We start from the raw sequence: 13,015 nt of genomic DNA, 5'->3' as shown, positions 1-13,015 counted from the left end.
AATTTCATAGATTTCATTGACATTAGGGCTGGAAGGGACCTCGGAAGATCATCGAGTCCAGCCCCCCGCCCAAAGGGCAGGAAGTCAGCTGGGGTCATAGGATCCCAGCAAGATAAGCATCCAGTTTGCTCTTGAAGGTGTTCAATGTAGGCCTCCATGTGCAACAGGAGAGTCTGTTTGCACATCGCACAATCAGACCTATTTATTATGAGGTATTAGTGCCTGTCCTCCCCTGGAGGAGTCTTAAACAATGAAATACGAGAAATATTCCACCATAAATCAAAATTATCAGAGGAAAGCAGTATCGCGATAGCCAGAAATATAGGGAGCCATCCAAAGCCACTTGAGGTCAATGAGTTTTTTTCATGATTACAGCATGTTCTGGATCAGGACTATATTTTCTAATGGAAGGGGAAAGAAACCAAGTGAAGAGTTTGGGTTGAATGCTTCAACTGGCCCCTACTCTAGCTCTAAATGAGAGCTAGGTATGAAAAATGGTTGCCCAAACTTTGGATGCGACTGTGCAATCAGGCAGTTGGTCAAACAAATACTAACCAGCAGAATATCTATTAACAAATACTAACCAGCAGCCATGGACGTGCTCTTCCGCAAACTCAGCCTCGCGGTTTGAACGTCCTCAATTGCACACATGACTTGGAAATGTGAATGTCCTAAATTAGACGCACGACTTGGAAAGTAAGTCCCCTGTGGTCTGACACCACAGGGCAGTTACTAAGTTGAGTGCTAGTCCATCAGCACTGCAAGGTTAGTTATTTCTTATCGTATGAATCCTCCAGCACTTAGATTTTGCAGGGGAGGATCCAGAGTCAAAACACGTTTCCAGCAAAACCCCTCTGACTTGAAGAGAGATTATTTCTACGGGTGACTCTGTGTCCGTAGCTCTCCAACTCCTTGCAAGAAGGTGAGTTGCTATAACAATGCAGACTAAAAATGGTAGACTTGATGTCAGCCAGATTGTAGTAGGACTGAAGCATCTCCCTGAGATGAGATGAGCTAAGGGATGCCATGGGGAAGGGTCTATGGGAAAGGTGCATGAATTCAGGGAGATAGCTGAGCTACGTACGGTGTTTGGAACGGAGCAGCTACTCCAGCTCCTTACAATACAGTGCTGAGATGGATCGGCATCATCCTTTTTCTGGATGAGGAAACCAAGAGAGAGACCACAACATCACATCCAAGTCAGTGAGACAGGAATGAACAAGTCGCAGACTTCTTGGGACAAAACACTTGGGCTCCATCCTTCTTCGTGGTGCTTCAAATCAAGCATTTTCCAAAGACCATGCAGGACAGGGGGCTTCCACCATAATTTACCCTCTTTTAGGTGCAAAGGTCTACCACCTCCCGTCCTCTGTACATCGAGCAGGCTTATGCTTCCACGTTTCACAACAGGAGATTTGTGCACCTTTTCTGGCCGTGCAGAAAGCCGGACACCAAGCTAGTTCTCTCCTCTCTCAGCTCCACAACTTTATTGCACTGCCTTGCCCCTAAATCTTGCCAGGTGCACTAAAGGCTTCCCCATAAAATTAGTCTCCTGTAGAGACAATGTCCTTATTTTACCAGCTTGACTGAACAAGGTCGCTCAAGAGAGCCCATATTCCTCAGTTCAGGTGTTTGCTTTTAAGTTTGGCTAACCTTTAAGAAAAGTGCCCTTTAAGTGCATATCACTTTGGCCATAAAATACTTAATCATTAACGATTTAAAGCAGAAAGGAATTTAACTGAGTTAGACATCTTGTAATAAGCCTTTTGACTAGGGCTATTAGGAACATTTTGGTGCAGTTCAGATATAATTTATCATTCTGAGTGGAATTCACCTGAAAAGCAGGCAGTTGCTTCTGCTCTTTTTCTCCCTTTTCTTTTAAAATAGCCACTTAAGACTTTCTGATTTCTTAAACAGCTTGAGGTTATGAATGCCACCTAGCTTCCAGTGAGGCATTTATAGACCAAAAAAAAACCTATCGCAAGTCACCTAACTAAAAGTAAAGGGCAGAACGAAGAAACAATTCTTATACACTCCAGTCCTTGAAGGGTAAGGCCAGCTGCAATCAAGTTTAACAGGCTTATTATGCTTCTCCCTTTTCCATTTATAACTGCAACTAATTATTATAACTAAGGCCGGATCTTTAAACGGGGTGTAGTTTTGCTGCCTTCAGTGAAGCAAGAACATTTCACAGCGAAGTAGGATGCAACGTAGAGCAGGGGTGCTCAACTCCCAGCTCGCAGACCAGATCCAGTCTGGGGAGCTGTGTCACCCCAGCCCGGGGGGATCCCCAAAGGTCCAGAAATGTGGTGGTGGGGGAGACCTGCTGTTCCCCATCTGCCAAATTTCTGCACCTGCAGGGAACCCCCTGTGCTGTACAACATGGGCACGGGTGCTACATCTTGCCAGCACACGCAATCGGGCTAGCGTGCGATCAGATCAGGCTGGCACAAAGCCAGCTCCAGGTGCAAGAGATTGGGTCCGTGGCTCACACCCATGTAGGATCCAGCCTGTGGATCGATCCCATGCCACTCATCCCACCCACGGGACCAGAAATTTGGGCACCAATGACCTAGAGTCTTGATAGTGGCATTTCCAAATATACAAGTCTTCTTTGACATCAGTAGCAAGTGAACCAAATCTTGGCTTCATGTGCAACTTCCTTAGTGAAGAAAGAGATATGCGGCAAGTCCTTTCGGTGCCTACGTCTGATCTTGTTGGCCTGCTAGCAAAACAATCATCGCCCACACATCAGTTCTATTAAATCTCTTATCACAGCCTCAATCATAGATAATGAGGGTTGAAGGGACCTCAGGAAGTATCATCTAGTGCAACCCCCTGCTCCAAGCAGGACCAGCCCCAACTCCATCATCCCAGCCAAGGTTTGTCTAGCTGGGTCTTAAACACCTCCAAGGGTGGAGAGTCCACCACTTCTCTGGGTAACCTGTTCCGGTGCTTTATAACCCTCCTAGGGAGAAAATCCGTCCTAATATCCAACCTCAACTTCCCTTGCTGCAATGTGAGCCCATTGCTCCTTGTCCTGTCATCTGCCCCCTCTGAGGACAGCCCAGCTCCATCCTCTTTGCAGCCCCCTTGCAGGGAGGTGAAGGCTGCTATTCAATCCCCCTCGGTCTTCTCTTCTGCAGACTCAATCAGCCCACTTCCCTCAGCCTCTCCTCACCAGTCCTGTCCCCCAGCCCCCAAATCATTTTCATTGCTCTCCACTGGACTCTCTCCAATGTGTCCACATCCTTTCTGTCGTGGGGGGTGCACAGCTGGACACAGGACTCCAGATGTGGTCTCCCCAGTGCCGAATAGAGAGGAAGAATTAATCCTCACTCCTTGGCCAGACTGTCACACCTAACTTGCTTAACTATGAGCCTGAGTGGATCAGAAAAAAAGAAATATCAACACTACAGAAAACTGACTTTCTGAGGGTCTCCTTTGTCCCAAATCAGCGCAAATAAATAAATAAATAAATAAATACAATTAAAAAAAAATTAAAAACTCAAAAAAAATGCAAAGAATGTAAATCCTGCAATATTTTGATAAACAGCTATATTCATTAAAAAAACCCTATATTCATTTTTATATTAGAAATACAGGCAACCTCCACTTAGCACTCTTAATTGGTTCTTGAAAAACTGAGTGTTAAGTGGAAAGCATTAAGCAAAACCTGCTGCCAGCTGTCCGGTGCCCGTGAGCGTTATACCGATAGTCGCTGATCACTAAGTGGAATCGGGTCTCAATGCAAAATGAGCATTATAGCAATATAGCGCTCAGCGAAACAGCTTCAAGCAGGGGTTGCTTGTATTTAAATATTAAAAAAAACACTGAAAAAGAATGCAACAAGGAAGTCAAAATTACACAAGATAATCAAATTGGAGGGCTCCATTTCAATTTCAGATTCTTTTTCGGTGCAAACAGGACGGATCTTGATGAAACATTGCTTTTCAAAATGAAACCACCCTGCCGTGTTGTTTTTTTCAACCCACTCTACTTTAGGCCTTCAAAAAGTCCCAACGAACCAGTTTGTACGTCAAAGCTGATGTTTGCCAAATGGAAAAGCCCCAAAGAGTGTAATACAAAACACTATCCTTTAGGGCACCTTTTTGGATGTTCAGAGAAAATCATACCCATGTCACAGAACAGGAAAAGCAGATTAAAAAAAGCATCTGGGATGGATGGGATTCTCTGCTGAATTGTGCAGAGTTGTACTCTCAGGTCTATTGCTTCGCCATTAAGTTGGTAGGAGTTTTACACAGAGGGAAAACTAGAAAGGAACAAAGCGCCGGAGCGATAAAAGCCCAGGGTTTGCATGGCATCTTGTGAATGCTGGTGTGTATAAAAATCACAAGTGCTAAACATACTTGACACCGTGGCTCTGTAACACAGCGTACGGCTTGTTGTCAGTGCACTTTGATTCCACGAGTCGACGGTACACTTAGCTTGACAGATGCCACTAGGGGAAAAAATATGCATTGAAGTAGGAAAGTTCATTTCTTTGATTAAAACCAGACAGTGTGCCGGTGCCCAACTTGACAAGCCTGGGTATGCTCGTAATGACAGGAAGATCAAGCAGGAAGGGATCTTATTAAAAATAAAAACACAGACAGACTGGTTGCCTTCCCCCCAGCAAACACAGCCGGATGGGGAAGAGGAAACAAATGCAGGCATGCCCTGATGCAAGAGTCAATTAACAATCCTTTAAAAATTTTATTTGTCATAAAAAAAAATTAAAAAAAGGAGAGAGGAAGGCAACCACAATTCTTCATCATAACCACAATGAGAAAAAGAAGTAGCAAAAATACCAATTTAACCACCGGGGCACAGACTGTAGTCGCTCGCTTGACGGGTGCAGCATCTCCGTCCTACAAAGGGGTGTCAGGCCACTGCAACCTGATATACGGCAATGACTACACCCAGCCAGGGCTATTTCAGAAGCTGGCAGAGGACGCTGGCGGCTTCAGTGTGTTGATTAGTGCGTGGTACTGAGACATTTCACAGAGCTAGGAGGAGCCAGGATGAATCATCCAGGGAGATTTGCTTTCTACTCTATTTATAGTCGCACGAGAAATGGAAGTAAACCGCCAGATTTGGGTGGGTTCCTCAGGGCTCACACAGACTGCCCACATGCCTCATCGTTAGAGACCCTTAAAACAAAAACCAGGCCTAGCAATAGAGCCAAGGACACGCTGTGGCTTATGTCACCTTATCTTGCTGGTGATTTGACTGCAGATATTGTGGAGGCCTGGTGGAGATCTTCCCATCATGCATTTCAACAGGAGCAGCTGTGCAGCATCCTGGCATGGATGATACACTGCACAGCTTTCCATGACATCTCCGCTCTGGTTTTAGCCTAGCAAAGGTAAAAGGGGTGTGAAATCCATTCACCGGGTTGCCACATAAATTACTGCTGCCTCCAAACAGCAATAACTGCAATCCCTTAGAGGAAAAATAGAAGTTTTTCTTTCCAATTGGGTATAAGCTCTACACCTTTCCAAGCTGAAAACCCTTCCCTCTGGATTTTGTCTCACCTTTGTGAAGTTGTGTATTGTCAGACCAAGTCTCTTTTCCCTTATGCTGATATAAATCGGGAGCAAATCAACATGCAAAAGAGGAGAAGTGAGCTGTCAGTGTTGCCAACTCTCATGACTTTTGGTGTTGTTAAGTCTACGCTTTGGCAATGTGAAAACCTTAGCTCTTTCTTTTACATCTATATCTATCTATCTATCTAGATCTAGATCTAGATACATAAAAGAACTTATCTATCTATAAGCTATATAGAAAAAATTAGCTCTATCTATATAAAACCACCAAAATTAGCGCGCACGCACTCTCTCTCTCTCTCTCTATATATATACATATATATATAAAGATTTGAAAACCTGTGAAAACCTTAGTTCTTTCTTTTTTATATATATATATAAGAAAGAACTAAGTTTTTCACTGGATGCACAATTCAGTATTGCCAACTCTCATGCTTTTTGGTGTTCTCAAGGTCTATGCATTGGGCATGTGAAAAACTTAGCTCTTTCTTTTTTATATATATATATATATATATATATATATATATATATGAAAGATCCTTTCTTTCTATTATATATAGATATGTATATACATATATATATGTATCTATATATATAAAAGAAAGAGCTAAGTTTTTCACATGCCCAATGCATAGACCTTGAGAATGCCAAAAAGCATGAGAGCTGGCAATACTGAATTGTGCATCCAGTGACTTGCGACCTCATAGCCATTTAACCTGGGCACCCACAGGAGAAGCAATAAGGCACCCGTGTGCCGCACGTATGGGTCTTGCTCACTCTATCTCTACTTTTCCAAAAATCTGACACCTTCTTTGCTTTCAGAGGAAAGTAACTTGCTGCACCCATTTCGGAGGGGCCAGCTGCTGCTCGTTGGCTGCAGACAGCTCTGCGGGTTGGTGCATGCGGGGCGGGGAATAGCCGCAGTCCTCTTCTCTTTTCCCACCTCCTCGGGAGAAGGGTGCACTGGCTTCCCAGCCCCTGCCCTTTGGCCAGCCCCATCTGTCCCACACAGGGTAGATGGGGTGGGCGACGTGGTTAGGGGGACATCTGGCCCTCAGACCTAAAGCTTCCCTTCTACTCTTCATTAACCAGGAAACACCAGACTCGTGCTAATTCCTTAGCAAAGCTTCCTATTACAATAGAAAAATGCTGGCAATAAACGTAGCCCCAGGAGATGAATTGTGCGCCTCTGCCTTCCATTTCCCTTGACTTCTCGCATGCAGTACTTTTCTTGCTCAACGCCCAATACCAAATAACCTTTAGGACTTTGACTAACTGAGATACATCTCTCTGCTCAGGGCATCCTGCCATCAGGCTTCAAATGAAGATGCAATTTGCCTCGTCATCTGCAGCCCTTGTTAAATTGCATAGTTTTGCCGTCCTAACGATGCCGATCCCATTCCTACCCACTGCAGTAGCAGCTGAAGCAATGCCTTTGCTCTTTTGCCAGGGAGGCTGCAACACCTTATGTCATCGCTTCTCATTTAATGAACCTGTGCAGTTTTGGAAGACCTTATTTCAAAGTCTGTGGATGTGCGTTAGCAAAAATTCCCTTTTCTGCCCACAGAAAAGACACAGCACATACAAGGTATTTGCTCATCTGGTTTTCCAAACCAAGCTGCTTTCAATGCTCTGTTCTGACACTACAGATCATCCTTCAGACTCAGTCCCTTCCTACTAAATAAGCTGGACCAAAAATCAGCCAGGCCAACTATCCCTACCTGTATAAAGAAGGGCTTTTTTATCTGGGTTTTTTAAAAGCCCTGAAAAGAAGAGATGGACTTTTACTAACTGTGTCTGCTTCTTTGGCAGCAACAATGGCAGGCTACAGCCCTTTTTAAGGGCTTCATGTACCAGCAGGATCAAGAAATACCTACAATTTTCATGGAAGCAAGCAGCAAACAATGGAGCCTCCCTAGCTGAGCCACCTGCGGTCCACTAAGCTTGCAATGAAAAGAGAGTTCATCCCTGCTAAATTTTTCATGCGTTTCATTATACCTTTAAAAAAAATGGCATCTCTCAAGCTAATAATGAGACGAGAGCAGGAAGCATGTTCCTGTTGAATTATATGCTACAAAGCGTTAATGAACCTTGCAAGAATGCATCAAGGCAGAATGCTTCTCTCCTATTCAGGATTCGGACATCTTGCACGGAGGATGAACAAAAGGAAGCGGCTAGTTTGGCAGCGCTAATTTAAGGAGGGGAGATGCTTTTATTTTTCTAGCATCCCTTTTTCAGGTGCGCGATACAACGGGGAGTGTCAGAGGCCGGGGTAACAATGGTCTGAAATGGATGCAGCCGGCGGCCCTATGGAAATGCCAAGCCTCGCAATTAGGTGAATTCTGCTATAGCAGCGAGACGCGCACCTGAGCCCGAGACGGTGCTTTTACAGGTGTCTGACTGAGCTCTTCGCACAACGCCGTGTCTTTCAAATCGACATCAAACACTCTTCGGACACCAGACGCAGCGCACTTCACTGTGTCGCATGGATTGCAAATCGTCTCGGAGAGACGAGCGGCTTTAGGACCCACGCTCTCTCCTTACGTGATGCTGAGCACAATGGCTCGCTGTTGCGTGCTGCAGATGAGCAGGCCAGAGTTCGCCGGACCGGCACGATTTCTAAAACTGCTGCCTGCCACACCTGCGAGTCCACGTGCCCGTTTCGAGATGGAGATGTCTCAGTCCCTGCAGTTTAAATGCATCAAACTCTTCGGGTTCTCTGCACTCACCTCAAATATAGTAATATCCATGTCCACACCTTCCTTCTCATTCATTATCCTGTCTGTCTCCAATGTCAGCAGTCTCATCCTTATTGAAAACCAAGGCAACATACTGATTCCTCTCTAGAGACATGGCTGGATTTTCCTCCATTTCTGCCCCATCCACCCAGCACGGCAGCTCCACATCTTCCCTAGTGCTCTTGATATTTGTACAGCTACAAAACCTTTGGTATCTTTCTGACATTTTTTATCGGATAGTTTTAACAGCCATCGTAAGGTCTCACTGGTTGGCTCTTGGCAATTCCCACTTTATCCCCATGTCTCCTGTCCAATAACTTTCATTGCTGATCAGGCTGGTTTTCTACTCTTTGTAACCTCTGCTTATTCCTCAGACACTTTTCAGGGTGGTTTTTCATCTGGTTAGCTTAGAGCCCTTCCCTTCAAGATTTTCCTTTTGCTCGCGATGAAAGTTTCAAATAGTTTTTGTGTCTCTGACTTCAGGAAATCCCCAGCCTCCTTCCCAATCCAGTACCTAAGCTCCTCAGTCTAGCAGACTTCACTAATTGGTTCACTGGGTTATCAGAGCCTGCCCTTGTGCAACACTGAACCTGAGTAACACCTGCTTGAGTTTATCCGTCTATGTAGTTTAAATCTGAATTGATGCGTTTCCTCAACCCAAAAATGAATTCCTACTGACAGCTCTTTTACAAAGTCCTCACCGTGTGCCAAAAGCAAATCAAAAATAGCATTTCCCCTTGTTGGTCCAGAGACTACTCTGGGAAGCAATCTGGACACATCTACATGTGCATTAATGTGCTTTATTTAATGCGCATTAAATCAGGTATCTCCACTGTGAGGTACTAAGAAAATGGGCGTTAGCCTATCTTAATGCGCATTAACTAAAGAGCACGTTTTTTCCAGTGATGCTTTAATGCACATTAAAATAAGCTAATGCACATTAAAGCGCATGTGTAGACGTGTCCTCTGGCAGCTAGTAGTCAGGAATAATTGGGCCCTACCATTAATTCGGTGCATTTTAGGTGCCTATGGAGCTGGGGGCATCTTTTCAAGACACGGTTCCACTGACCCGCACAGAAAAGTCCCCTGGGACAAGATCCATTTATAGGATCAGGCTTTAATTAAAGCAGAAAGGGATTCATGGAAACATACATTGGCTGTGAAGTGCACGGAGGGGTAAAACGGAGTAACTGGTCATGCAAACTTGCACCAGACTCAACGGTGGATCCAACCTCCATGCTGTTTGCAGCACACTAAATTCGACTTGTTCCTGCAATTGCTTCCAGAAGACAAGTCAAAAATCAATCAGCAAGAACTGCATAAAGCTGCATCAATTGACCAAGAAACGAAGCCACGCGCGCAGGGGAGGAAGCACAGATATCAGCACAGAAGTCGGCTCGGATTGGGCCACTGTACATAACGCACGGCCATTTGTGCAATTAAAGATGATTAACTGCACTCGTAAACACATCACCGACCTGGCTTTTGACTAATTAAACTTTAATTTCACTGGTTAAACCTCAACTGACTAAGCTTTTATCAAAGACCCCTAGTCACCTTAGAAGCGTGAGGATAAAGTAGTTTTCAGGGATCCATCTGGGGGAGTAAACATTTTTTCCTTTCTCTGAGCACTGCAAAGACTTCAATTAGAAGCAATTACTGAAGATGTAGAGGCTTACGTCGAGGTTAAGCCGCCCTTCATTTTCTCAGGAGCAGCCTTTAATTAAATGCAAATAATCACAAATTTCATATAGCAGATTGCCATAATTTCACTATTAGTTACTGCATCTCATTTAAAGAGGAAAGAGCTGGGCAGCCCGGCTGGTGGGAACCCGCCAAGGCTGAAACGCCGACATGAATCTCCTCACCTCTTGCGACTCTGGGCACGCGCCACTTTGGTGTGCACCCACCAGGCGACGGCGGTGGATGTGATGTCTCGAGGGGGAGGACCAACACCCAGGCGGTGCCGAGCAGGGAAAGTGAAGCTCGCGCGGGGGCTACATGAGCCTTGCTCCGACGAAGGGCACATCAGGCCAAGCTAATCCCAGAAACCAGGACCCCTCCTTCTGAGCTGGCTTGAGCATGCAAGCGCAGACGATGCTGCCTCGAGCAGGGCAGAAACGCCGCTGCCTCTAGGACCAGGCCCAGACAGATCAGACTATTTTAATTAAGAGTTCGGTGCCCGAGTCTCAAGCCAGGGATGTATTTAAAAAGACGTGACCTTTCGCAGTGCAATTGGACTCAGTGTCTACTTTGGATATTAATGACATCTCTCTCCTGCACACCCACTCCTTTGATTTAGCCAAATGAAAACTAATTGCAGCTAGTCTGCAGCAGCCAGGCACGGAGGCTGCTGTTGAGTACAACTGGCCTCGCTCTCCACCACCTCGCATCTCATGTCGTAATTCGGGCCAGGATGATGTGCTCCCTGCCTCAGCGCTGCTGCATCTAGCTACATGCAGTGGGGTCAAACCTGCTAGGACCTGATTCTTGTCCGCCTTTTACACAAGGATCATCCTATGGCCCTCAATGGAGTTTACTCCTTCTTTACAACACTCTGAGGCCAGAATCTGGCCGCTCATTTCTGCTTTGGGAGCAGACAGATGGGACGACAGCATCGCGGTGGGTCTAGAGCAGTGTCACGTGCTGGACGGCGCCGCTCCCGGGAAGGGAAAATTTGCCGTGCGGATGCAGGCAGAGAAGCATTTCCAAGGGCAACTGAACTCCACTTGCAGCGATTCCCGTGAGCTCTCCCAAGCCGAGGAGGAGAGGATGTCCCCCAGGGATGAAAAGGACTTGGGAGAGATGCTGGAGGGCACAGGGAGACGAGAAACATCAAAACTATTAAACTTTCTGCATGAAACTAGCTCCGGACGATCAGCTCGGCAGATCCCTTTTGCTGTGCATTTCCAAATTATGCAATTTCTCGTCCCATGCTGCCGGCATCCAGGCAGCATCTCATCGTGCGGTATTCACAGGGCTGCCCCGCTGTCAGCCTTTTCTCGAGGAGTTTATTTCATTTCCCACTTGCATTTATAATACCTTTTACATGTCTTCTTCAATGCAAATCTCTCTGCTTCAAACCTGCTACTGAGTCCAGGCCTCTGCAGTCACAGACCACTGCTTGCCCAGAGAAGTCCACCAGAAGGTCTTCTCCAGGCCCTGCTGTCCCTCCTCCAGTGGACCGCTGCTGGTCAAGAAGCTCTCCTCCATCCTCTCTTGCACACTGCAGCCACAAAGCACCCAACACACATGAGTTGGAGAGACAAGGGCATGTGTTTTTGCAGGCTGGTAACACAGAATATCCTCACATGACAGGAGGATGGAGGCACTGGGGATATCTCTGCCTCTATAATACGCCACAGAGAAATTCCTGTGATGCACACACAGCAACAAGTCAACATAACACCCATATAGTTACAGTACCAATCAACTGGCCACCTTCTTTCCACAAGCTAATCATAATCAGTGCTTCTCTCATCACAAAATATTCCTGCATGCACTCTGCCCTCTGGAAAGCAACGGCTGAGGAGTTTGAGCGACGGGGACATTCCAGCGAGCCAGATGTTTGTCTTTAATTTGAGCCTTTTAAATGTAGTTTGCTGAGGACTGAAGCTCAGCTGTTTGGGAAGAACCCTTTGAACCCTCAGCCTTTCATTTCCCCTTGTTATCTGCACCAGAGCTACTGGAAAGACTGGACCAGCAGGAGAGAAGACCATAGTGCTGTCCTTTGCACTAGATGGATACCAGAACTTGGTAGAGGTGCACCTGAACTTGTTCTCAGAGACCTTAAATGCACACAAAGTTACACCATTTAAGTTAAAGTCCTTATTTTAAACCAAGGTAGTTAAAAAAGCACAATTCTGTGTGCAATCTAGATCCATGTGAGCTACATTACCCTGTTTCTGCAATGGCATGGCAACACGCCCAACGTTCACTGGGCGCAACACGCCCAACGTCTATGGGCGCAACACGTCCATCGTCTATGGGCGCAACACGCCCAACGTATACATACCCAAGGAGCTTGTGAGACAATCAATAGGCCTCTTAAGCCACCAGTGACAGAGGCGACAATTGAGGAGAAGGAGTACACTGTGGGCATACTATACAATTTTTGCATGTTGCTTTTTGCTATCAAGGGAGTTGGGGAAATGCTTATTGGAGAAAAGGCACTTCTTTGGGTGCTCATTGAGCATTGCTTGTTAGAGATGGAGCTATCAGAAGAGAAGAGGTGGACAAAACGGACAAATGAAAGAAGAACAATTCACCAGGAATTAAGGGGTACAAACACAAGGGCTGAACTAAGGCAATAACAACGAGGGTGAGCTCCTAACCAAAACAGGCAATTGTTCATTAAAATTGCTGTCGTGCTAAATAACAAAGGAGTAGAGGCTAACAAACACATGGCTTTACTTTAAAAACAATAAAAAACTCCAGTCATGGTGATCCTGATTACTTTTCACACCGAATGCAGCCTGGAAATCTCCAGGGAAAAGTCCTGCTGCCCTCGGGCACCAGCAAAACACATAAACAGGAAGAAATTTCCTCTTCCACGAGGAAACACGTGAGATCCTGGTGAGCAACCTTGCCAAGGAGAGTCCCAGGGGTGAAATCCTGGCCTGGCTGAAGTCAACCGACTTCTGTGAAACGTGGGATTTCTCCCATGCAACCTACTACCGTGTCCTAGCAGGGAATCGGTTTATAGTGTAGCCGTGGCTGGTGCCTCAT

At 45.8% G+C, this 13,015-nt stretch overlaps 1 protein-coding gene across 3 annotated transcripts in view; it reads right to left on the bottom strand.

Annotated features, from left to right (window-relative positions):
* SGCD (sarcoglycan delta) overlaps window positions 1-13,015 on the bottom strand; it is a 496,907-nt gene that overhangs the window by 128,543 nt on the left and 355,349 nt on the right. The window lies entirely within an intron of this gene.

The sequence above is a fragment of the Alligator mississippiensis genome, chromosome 9 (assembly GCF_030867095.1).
Source record: "Alligator mississippiensis isolate rAllMis1 chromosome 9, rAllMis1, whole genome shotgun sequence".
In the NCBI taxonomy this organism is placed as follows: domain Eukaryota; kingdom Metazoa; phylum Chordata; order Crocodylia; family Alligatoridae; genus Alligator; species Alligator mississippiensis.
Note: the sequence above shows the minus strand (reverse complement) of the source record. Positions and strands in the feature narration are given on the sequence as shown.